This window comes from Sturnira hondurensis, unplaced genomic scaffold (genome assembly GCF_014824575.4).
Source record: "Sturnira hondurensis isolate 20B ecotype Veracruz unplaced genomic scaffold, ASM1482457v3 Scaffold0004136, whole genome shotgun sequence".
NCBI classification, from domain to species: domain Eukaryota; kingdom Metazoa; phylum Chordata; class Mammalia; order Chiroptera; family Phyllostomidae; genus Sturnira; species Sturnira hondurensis.
In genome coordinates, this window is record NW_028076767.1 from 10,434,986 (window position 1) to 10,444,611 (window position 9,626).

The 9,626-nt window shown below is 38.5% G+C and overlaps 1 non-coding gene across 1 annotated transcript; it reads right to left on the reverse strand.

Annotated features, from left to right (window-relative positions):
- Positions 1-1,512: 1,512 nt before the first annotated feature.
- On the reverse strand, positions 1,513-1,619 carry LOC118986013 (U6 spliceosomal RNA). The gene has a single exon (XR_005066254.1). It is a non-coding gene; the product is annotated as a U6 spliceosomal RNA (small nuclear RNA).
- Positions 1,620-9,626: the final 8,007 nt, after the last annotated feature.

A 9,626-nucleotide genomic window follows, 5' to 3' on the forward strand; every position in this document is an offset into this window, starting at 1 on the left:
TTTTTTGGACTTTTTTTCCCCTCCAGGTATAACTGAAAATAAATGTGCTTCCAAATACTCACATGATGGCTTGAAATGCAGATTTCCAGGCCCTATGAAAGGAATGAGAGTTAGTGTGGACTATCAGTGTTTTTTTTGACTATCAGTATTTTTAACAAGCTTTCTGAGTAATTCTAGGCTTACTAAGGTCTGACAACTACTGTTTGGTGAGGGACAACGAGTGACTATTTAAACATCGTACATAATTTCTGTTCTCTACACTGTGTTTGCCACATTCATTTTAACAGTGAAAGGGTTTTTTTTACTTTCAATCACTTTCCAGTGTTCTTTGGAAGCAGGAATTGGGATTTAGAAATTTAGACTATATCAAATATCACAGAACCAGAAAGGCTTAGAAATTAAGCTACAGAGGAGTATTATGTTTGATATTTTGTCTGTCAGAAATATACTGTTTTTACGAACATCACTTGCCCCTATGTGAATATCCAAGGATAATGTTCAGGGATACTTTGCAAAAGGAACCAAAACTTGTCAATTATCTACTCTGCAACAGATTCTTTTTAAAAATTTGTATTTTATTGATTATGCTATTACAGATGTCCTGATTTTTCTCCTTTCCCCCCATCCACCCAGCACTCCCTACTACCACAGACAGTCCTCGCACCACTGTTCATGTCCATGGGTCATGAGAATAAGTCCTTTGGCTACTCCATTTCCTATACTGTACCTGCAGCCCCATGATATTCTGTAACTATTAATTTGTGCTTCTTAATTCCACCATCTCTTCACCCATTTCCCTGTACTTCCTCCTCCCTGACAACCATCAAATAACCCTCCATATCTATGATTCTATCTCTGTTCTTGTTAGTTTACATTGTTTTTTAGATTCAATTTGTTGACAGATATGTATTTATTGCCATTTTATTTTTCATAGTTTAGATCATCTTTTTCTTAAATAAGTCCCTTTAACATTTCATATTATAATAGTTTGGTGATGATGAACTTCTTTAGTTCTTTCTTGTCTGGGAAGATCTTTATCTGCCCCTTAATTCTAAATAATAGATTTACTGGGTAGAGCAATCTTGACTGTAGGTCCTTGCTTTTTGTGACTTTTAATATTTCTTGCCTGTCCCTTCTAGCCTGCAAAGTTTCTTTCGAGAAGTCAACTGATAGCCTTATTGGTACTCCATTGTAGGTAACTAAGTAATTTCTCTCTCTCTCTCTTTTAAAGGTTTTATTTATTTATTTTGAGAGAGAGGGGGAGGGAAGGAAAAAATAGAGGGAGAGAAACATCCGTGTGTTGTTGCCTTTCATGCATTCCCCACTGGGGACCTGGCCTGCAACCTAGTCCTGTGCCCAAACTGGGAATCTAACTGGTGACCCTTTGGTTTGCAGGCTGGCACTCAATCCACTGAGCCACACCAGCCAGGGTGTAACTGCCTCTCTCTTGCTGCTTTTAAGGTTCTCTCTTTATCTTTAACCTTTGGAATTTTAATTATGATGTATCTCTTATTAAAACTATAGAACACCGTGAATTTGCATGTCATTCTTGTGCAGGGGCCATGTGAATCTTCTCTCTATAGTCCCAATTTTAGTGTATGTGCTGTCAAAGCGGGCACTAATTCTGACATATTTTGGAGTGGCTTCTTTGTGTCCACCTTGTTTGGGACTCTGCGCTTCCTGAGCTTGTATGTCTATTTCTTTCCTGGGCTTGTATGTCTATTAGATAAGGGAAGTTTTCTTGCATTATTTTTTCAAATAGATCTCCAATTTCTTGCCTTTTCTCTTTTCCTTTTAGCATTCCAACGATATGTGAATGTTGGACATCTTGAAGTTGTCCCAGAGGCTCCTTACACTATCTTTGTTTTTTTTGAATTATTTTTTCTTGTTGTTCTGATTGGCTGTTTTATGCTTCCTTATATTCTAAATTATTGATTTGATTCTCAGCTTCCTCCACTCTACTGTTGTTTCCTTGTAAATGGTTCTTTATTTCAATGAGTATATCCTTTATTTCTTACTGGATTTTTTAAAAATGCTGTTGAGACACTCACTAAGTTCCTTGAGCAAATTTATAACCAGTGTTTTGAACTCTACATCTGATAGATTGCTTATCTCCATTTTGTTTAGTTCTTTTTAGAGAGTCTTGGTCTGTTCTTTCATTTGAGCCATGTTTCTTTGTCTCCTCATTTTGGCAGATTCCCTGTGTTTGTTTCTAGGTAGAAATGCTATGACTCTGTCTTGGTAGCATGGCCTAATGTAATAGTTGTCCTGTATGGTCCAAGGCACAGCCTCCCCTGAAACCCAAGCTGGGTACTTGAATCACACACTTCGTGTGGGCTGAGTACATACTCCTCTTGTAATTGAGACTTGATTGCTGTTGGCAGGTCACTGGGAGATATTTACTCAGGCCAGTCAGCTGCAAGGACTGGCTATGACAACTGACCACCAACCTCTGCTCTCCATGGGGGGGTCAGCTGTGTAGGTGCAGAGTGGTGATGATCTGATATGGTCTGTAGCTGTCCACTGGGTACAGAGGCTCTGGGGTTTCCCAGATGGTGCTGGCAAAAGTTATCCTCCACCTGTGTTCTGCCTGGGACCACTCTCCTTGGGCTATAAAGCAATGTGCAGATGGCTGCTACTGTGCTGGGCTTGGCCATTCCCAGGCAAAGCTAAGCTGTGAACCTGCACTGAACGGGGGCTGGGGTCTTACTGAGGCTGGATGTTGCTTGCTTGAGAGGATTTAGAAAATTATGAAGCATAAGCCAAGACCAAATATTTATATGGAAAAGCCACTGTTAACAGCTTGGGCAGGCCGGTAAGTTGGGTGTTCCACACAGTGGATTCTCAGGGGATCTCCAGGCAAACACTGTTAGCCAGGTTGATGGAGTCTCAGATATGGCACTCACCTGCTGGCTCTGTGGCTTTCTGTGGGGAGGATTCAGAAACACAGCAATCGCCTTTCCCTGCCTTTCTGTCTGGGAGAAAGCTGTCCCCCAGCTCTTGCCTTGGTGTCAGACACTTCAGTTCCTCCCTGTATGCCACTGGTACCTTTCAAGCTGCTGCCCCAGTGCTGGAGCTCAGAGGTAGTGAGTCTGAGTAAGTTTCTGTGTGGGTCCTTTAAGAGAAACTACTCGGGCCTTTAGAAGTTTCCTCTATGACTCAATTCCCACTGTTTTTTTGTAACCAGAAGTTATGGGGACTTACTTTCCTGACACTGGAACTCTGGGCTTGAATGCCTGCTGTGAGGCTGAGATTCCTTGTTCCTGAGATATGCCTTCTGAGTTTTTATTGACCACACATGTATGTGGGGTTAGCCCATTCTGTGTCTCTGTTTCTCCTACCAGTCTGATACATGTGGTTTCTTTAATTCTGTAATTGTAAGACTTCCATTCAACTTGATTTCTGTTGGTTCTGAGTGAACGTTGTTCTATGGTTTAGTTGTATTTTCATGTGGTTGTGCCAGGAGGTGAGCTGTGTTTCCTATGCTTCCAGTTTGACTGGAAGTCTCCAGATTCTTTATAATATTTCAATTAATTCAAAGTTGTCCTCTTTGATATCCTATTCATCTGTTGCACAAAATGATGTGACTATATCATTATTCAAGCATAGCAAAGGTAGTGGTGGGGGTGTTTTACTCACTGTTAATCAAGTTTGCTCAGGGACACTTGAATTATTATTGGTAAGGTGCACTTTGAAGACTATTAGGAATCTCTGCACCACCTTTTAATATGTCTTTTTCTGTTTTAAAAATCTTATATTGTATGGGATATTTTTAGATGCTTTTACCGGCTGTGCTCTTATCTTTCATTCTGTGAGCTCACAACAATAAAACGTGGCCTTGAGCCAAAAAGCTCAATCAAGTACTTCACCTTTAGAATTTCCACCATTATATTTCTTCTGCTAGTTTAAAAAGTTTATGTAACGGAATAGGCATGCTTTGTCTGCTAAGATCATCAAAAGGGACACTTAATTGTGAATTACAGAATTCGATTTTAAAATCTTATTTTCTAATCCTGTATCTCTAGAAGGACATTCTATAGCAGTATGAACCTTAACAAGAATAATGATCACTTCAACTTCTGAGTTACCACGAGGGTGCATGAAAATGCTCCCAGAAGGGCAGCCAGGAAAACATGCAAATCATACTTACAAGCTTTGTTTTTATTCCTACCAGAAATTAATTCCACAAGGACCATTGTGTGATGTGAATGGGTGAGAGCATTTCTAGGTTCATCAACATTCTATCCTGCACCCACAACTTATTGATATGAAACCATGCATCTAATAATTGAGCCTGTTTGCTTCTATCATTTTTCTTTAAGGCTGCATACTGATGGTAGTTGGAATGGCTTCTGCATTTCAACTCTTGCTTGGTAATGAGTATTTAAATGTGAGCAAGACCTCTCAAAAATATAGCCACCTTTGAGGCAATAATAAATAGCAAATGTTCTCTATTAATTGTTGAATTTTAGAATGGTAATGGCCTATAGAGAGCATGTTGCTCAAATCCCCTATTTTACAAAAAAGAAAACAAGTTTAAAGAAACCAATTTTATTTTCCCTGTATAATCAAATTTACAGCTTAGCATAATAAAATGCTAATATGAACTGCACAGGAATGAATAACACTTGATTATTCAAGCTTACACTTTATGGTTGAAAAGTCTCAAGCTGCTTTTCATTTTGTTTTATTGTCTTTTGACTTCTTTGTGTAATCATTTACATTTAATCCACATTTCTCTAAATGAGATATCAATAAAAATCCTAGTTTTCTCCAGTTGTTTCCATATTAGAAAAGATTTTTGTCTGGGAAATATATAGTTATTCTGACAATCATAAAGAGAATCATATAATAATATCCACCATATTCACAATAATATTCTCACAGGTTTCCTTTTCCTATATTTTGCTCTTCCTTGTCTTAGATTGAGAGAATTTGACTTTAAAGAGTTGATTGCTTATGAAGTTTATCTATTGATGGTTCTCTGACTGTGCTCTCAGTGCTTCTGACAGTCCCTGAAAGAAATGGTGAGAAGTGAAAGTGGAGGAATGAACTCATTATAGACAATCCGTCTTGATTTCCTGGTGAGACTGTGTTGGACCCAGCCCTATGAAAGGCTAAGCTGGGTGGGTTACAATGGATGTGGACAGACATGGTGTGCGATGGGGAAATCACAAGTTAGAATTCCTTCTATTTTAGTCTATGGTGTGTGGCATGTTGCATACATGCTATGATCCTTGTTTCTCTCCTCTGCCTGCTCACAGGTCACTAACACGCCTTGCCATTTTCTTCTTCCCTGTATCTTTTGCATCTGTCTCTCTTTAATGAAATATTTTATTCTGAATGAATATTAGAGACCATCCTATTCAATCATATATTTTTTACAAGAATCATTTCTCCAGCATTGTTCAGAGATGATCTTCCAATTTGTACTTGAGCATTTCTAGTAGCAAGTAACTTTTCTAGGGATTTTATTTTCGGGCAATTCTTTTTTTAAAATGTTTTATTGATTATGCCATTACAGTTGTCCCATTTCTCCCCTTCATTCTCCTCCACCCTTCACACCACCTTCCCCCATTCATTTCCCCCCTTTAGTTCATTCTTCCCTTTAGTTCATGTCCATGTGTCACAAGTTCTTTAGATCCTATATGTCCCATACTATTCTTGCCACCCTCCCCTGTCTATTTTCTACCGACCATCTATGCTACTTATTGTCTGTACCTTTTCCCCCTTTCTCCTCCTCTTGCTCCCCTGTTGCTAGCCCTCCATGTGATCTCCATTTCTGTGGTTCTGTTATTGTTCTAGCTGTCTGCTTAGTTTGCTTTTGTTTTAGGTACAGTTGTTAATAACTGTGAGTTTGTGTCCTTTCACTGTTCATATTTTTTATCTTCTTTTTCTTAGATAAGTCCCTTTAACATTTCATGTAATACGGTCTTGGTGATGATGAACTCCTTAAACTTGACCTTATCTGAGAAGTACTTTATCTGTCCTTCCATTCTAAATAAAAGCTTTGCTGGATAGAGCAATCTTGGATGTAGGTATTTGCCTTTCATAACTTGGAATACTTCTTTCCAGTCCCTTCTTGCCTGTAAGGTCTCTTTTGAGAAGTCAGCTGACAGTCTGATGGGAATTCCTTTGTAGGTGACTGTCCTCTTATCTCTTGCTGCTTCTAGGATTCTCTCCTTCATTTTAATCTCAGCTACAAAGATTTTAATCTCCGTAGATTAAAGATTAATCTTTGTAGATCATAATTGTGCCTTGGGGTGTGCTTCCTTGGGTCCAACTTCTTTGGGACTCTGAGCTTTCTGGACTTCCTGGAAGTCTATTTCCTTGCCAGATTGAAGAAGTTCTTCTTTATTATTTGTTCAGATAAGTTTTCCACTTGTTGCTCTTCCTCTCCTTCTTCTGGTACCCATATAATTCAGATGTTGGAATGTTTGAAGATGTCCTGGAGGTTCCTAAGCCTCTCCTCTTTTTTTTGAATTCTTGTTTCTTCATTCTTTTCTGTTTGGTTATTTTTTCTTCCTTCTGGTCAACTCGATTGATTTTAATCCCAGTTTCCTTCCCATCACTATTGGTTCCTTGTGCATTTTGCTTCATGTCACTTAGTGTAGCCTTCATTTTTTCATCTAATTTGTGACTAAAATCAACCAGTTCTGTGAGCATCCTGATCACCAGTGTTTTGAACTGCTCATCTGATAGGTTGGCAATCTCTTGGTCACTTAGAAGTATTGGCTCTGGGGCTTTGAGCTGTTCTTCTGCTTGAGTCATAATGTTTTGGTCTGTTGGCACTTGTTACGTATGAGGTGCGGAGGCTTAGGTGTTCACCAGGGCCGGGCAACCCAGGTTGCTGCGTTGTGACGCTGTGTGTGGGGATGGGGTCAGAGAGGGGCAGTGGCGTTTGTTCCATGCTCTGTCTCAGATTTCTGTCCCCTATGCTGTTTCCCGAAAGCAAACCTGGCCCCCTTGGTGCCAGCTCCCAGGTGCATGGGCCTGTGCACCCTCTAGGACCCGTGGGCCTCTCCAACAAACTCTCTGTGAGCCTGGGAGCCTCTCCCAGCACCTCAACCCCCCAAAGTTTTTCCAATTGGTGCTTTTAGGTTTTATTTCCTGGCGCTGGGGCCCTGGGTTTTGTGGTCTATTTCACTGCTCGCTCCTTCGCCTGGTTTATCTGAGTGTGAATGTGTGACTGCAGTCAGCCAGCCACCTTGCGCCCTCACTGGGTCTGCCCATTGCCACCCCAAGCTTGGGATTTGCCAACCTGTGAGCCTGGGTTGGTCTGGCTGCTTTATCCTGTGCAACCCTGCACCGCCAGCCGCTGACTCCGCCCCTCTTACCAGTCTGGCTGAATGGCTTGTTGTTGTTGGACTTCAGTACAGTTCAGTTTTCTCTCTGTTTTGGTTGTGTTTTGGTTTCTAAATCTTTGTTGTTCATAAACTTGGTTGTGCGAGGAGGTACAGTATTTCCATGTACTCCTCCATCTTGGCCGGAAGTCCTGGGCAATTGTAACTGGTAGAAATTCTTTCACTCTTATTATCATGAAAATCATTTCCTCTGCAATGTTTTTAACCTTTCTTCTTGACTATTTTCATAAGTTATTCAAAACAAATATAATCCTCATTTTACATGGTAATTCACTGTCAAGCATTTAGGGCCAGCTGTTCTATGTCACTTCCAACATATATATAGACAAACACACTTTCTTTTTAGGTCAAACATCCCCAAATTCTTCATGTAGCATGGTGGTCTATAGAACATTTTTCAACCTTGGTTACCTCTTGTACATTTATCACAACATACCAGCTTCTCTTTAAATATAATATATATGAATTGAACATGGTGATTGTCCTTGATCTGAAGATTACATTTTGACCAAAGTCTAAGTCAGAGGTTATACTGGTTTGTCTCTTTGTTTAAGTAGCAGTGGCAGACTCATTTTGGTCTTTGTGTTGAACACCCGCCTTTTTCTTCCTTTGAAGAAACTCTTGAATCCATATTTTTCCATTGTGTACTCATGCAATTAATTGAATGTTACATTCATAATTGTTTAATTTCACTTTTTAAAGTCTTCTACTTTGAAAAAATTCTAACTGGATTCTGTCAATCAGCATAGTAATTTGTCCCAGCTTTGTGAAATGTGAAGATTCAAAACTCATCCCTTCATCCAGGTAGAACGGGGAGCTTGCGGGAAAGTGCCAGTAGCACGCTCGGTAGATTGATCGACCATGGATTCACATAGGTGTGTTGTCATCAGATCCACGTAATGTTACACAGACTCATCAAATCTCTTGTCTTTGTCAAGATACTCTTCTTCCTTTACTGTTCTTATCACATGTGGCTGTTCTCTGCCTCTGGTTTCTTTTTATTCATAGTTTGATATAACAAATTTATCCGAGTCTTGCTGGGCTTAGGCACTTTCTCATCTCTGTTCTCTAGAGATGTTGGAATTATTCTCTAAAGAATAATTATTCTCTAAAGAATAATTATTCTCTAACACCTAAAAAATAGTAAATACTATTGTTTAAGTCTTTGGATCAAAACCCCAGTATGATATTCATGGAACTTAGGCTCTTCAGCTTTTATGGGCTTCTTTTTCCATTAAAAATATTGAAAACTATATTTGACAATTGTGTTGGCATAAAGTTAGGTTTTTGGCCTAGAAGTCAGTTTCTTTTTTTTTTTGCCTGAATAAAACTAAAACATTGTGGGCCTCAGCATGGACCCCTGCCCCTAAGAAATAAACCAGTCCTGCATTGAAGTCTAATATCAAATTTGTGCTCCCAAATCTATCATGATAGTTCCTCCATTACTTTTCCTTCCTAACTTCATTTATGTGATATTTTCCCTGGATATACTGGGATCTGGCTCATGTATTTTTATGGCCTGCATACTGACTTCCCTGATCATTAATTCTGCTTTTTTCACGTGCCATGCCTCATTAGTTAACAGCTATGTATTTAGTAGTTATTCAGTATATACTCACCAGACAATTTATTTCTTTCTGTTAAGTAAATTTAAAAAATTTCCTGTGATATTTAGTTTAGAATTATCACTTAATTATCATCATCATTGGCAGTTAATACAGATTGCATTGTGACACTACTCTTAATTGATAAGTGCCTGAGGAAGTATATCTCATTAATTTTTAAAAAATTGTGTTGTGGAGATTTATACATGTAATATAAGTTCAATGGAAAAATTTGAAATATATTGTTTATATGAAAGAAAATATGTCACCCAGAATTCCATCAAAGAAAAAATGTAATTATTTTGTTCTATGTCTTTGAAGAGATTTTATATAAAATCTAATCATGTGGTTACACTCCTTCATATTCTACTTTTTTCACTTAGCAATGCACTTAAAATATTAGTCTAAGTCATTAGTTATTCTATAGTTTGATTTTTATTTTATTATTAACTGTATTTATTTATTTATTATTACTGTATAATTTTTTTCTGAATATACCATAGTTTATTTAACTTATCATCTATTTTGGGGCCATTTATGTTGTTTCCAAATTTTAGGAGGTAACAGTTGGCTGTACTGAGTTTATTTCTTTCTTATGATTCACAATTGCTATTCAAAAATCCAGGATCTTGATAGGTGGTGGTAAATGGGAAGGTTG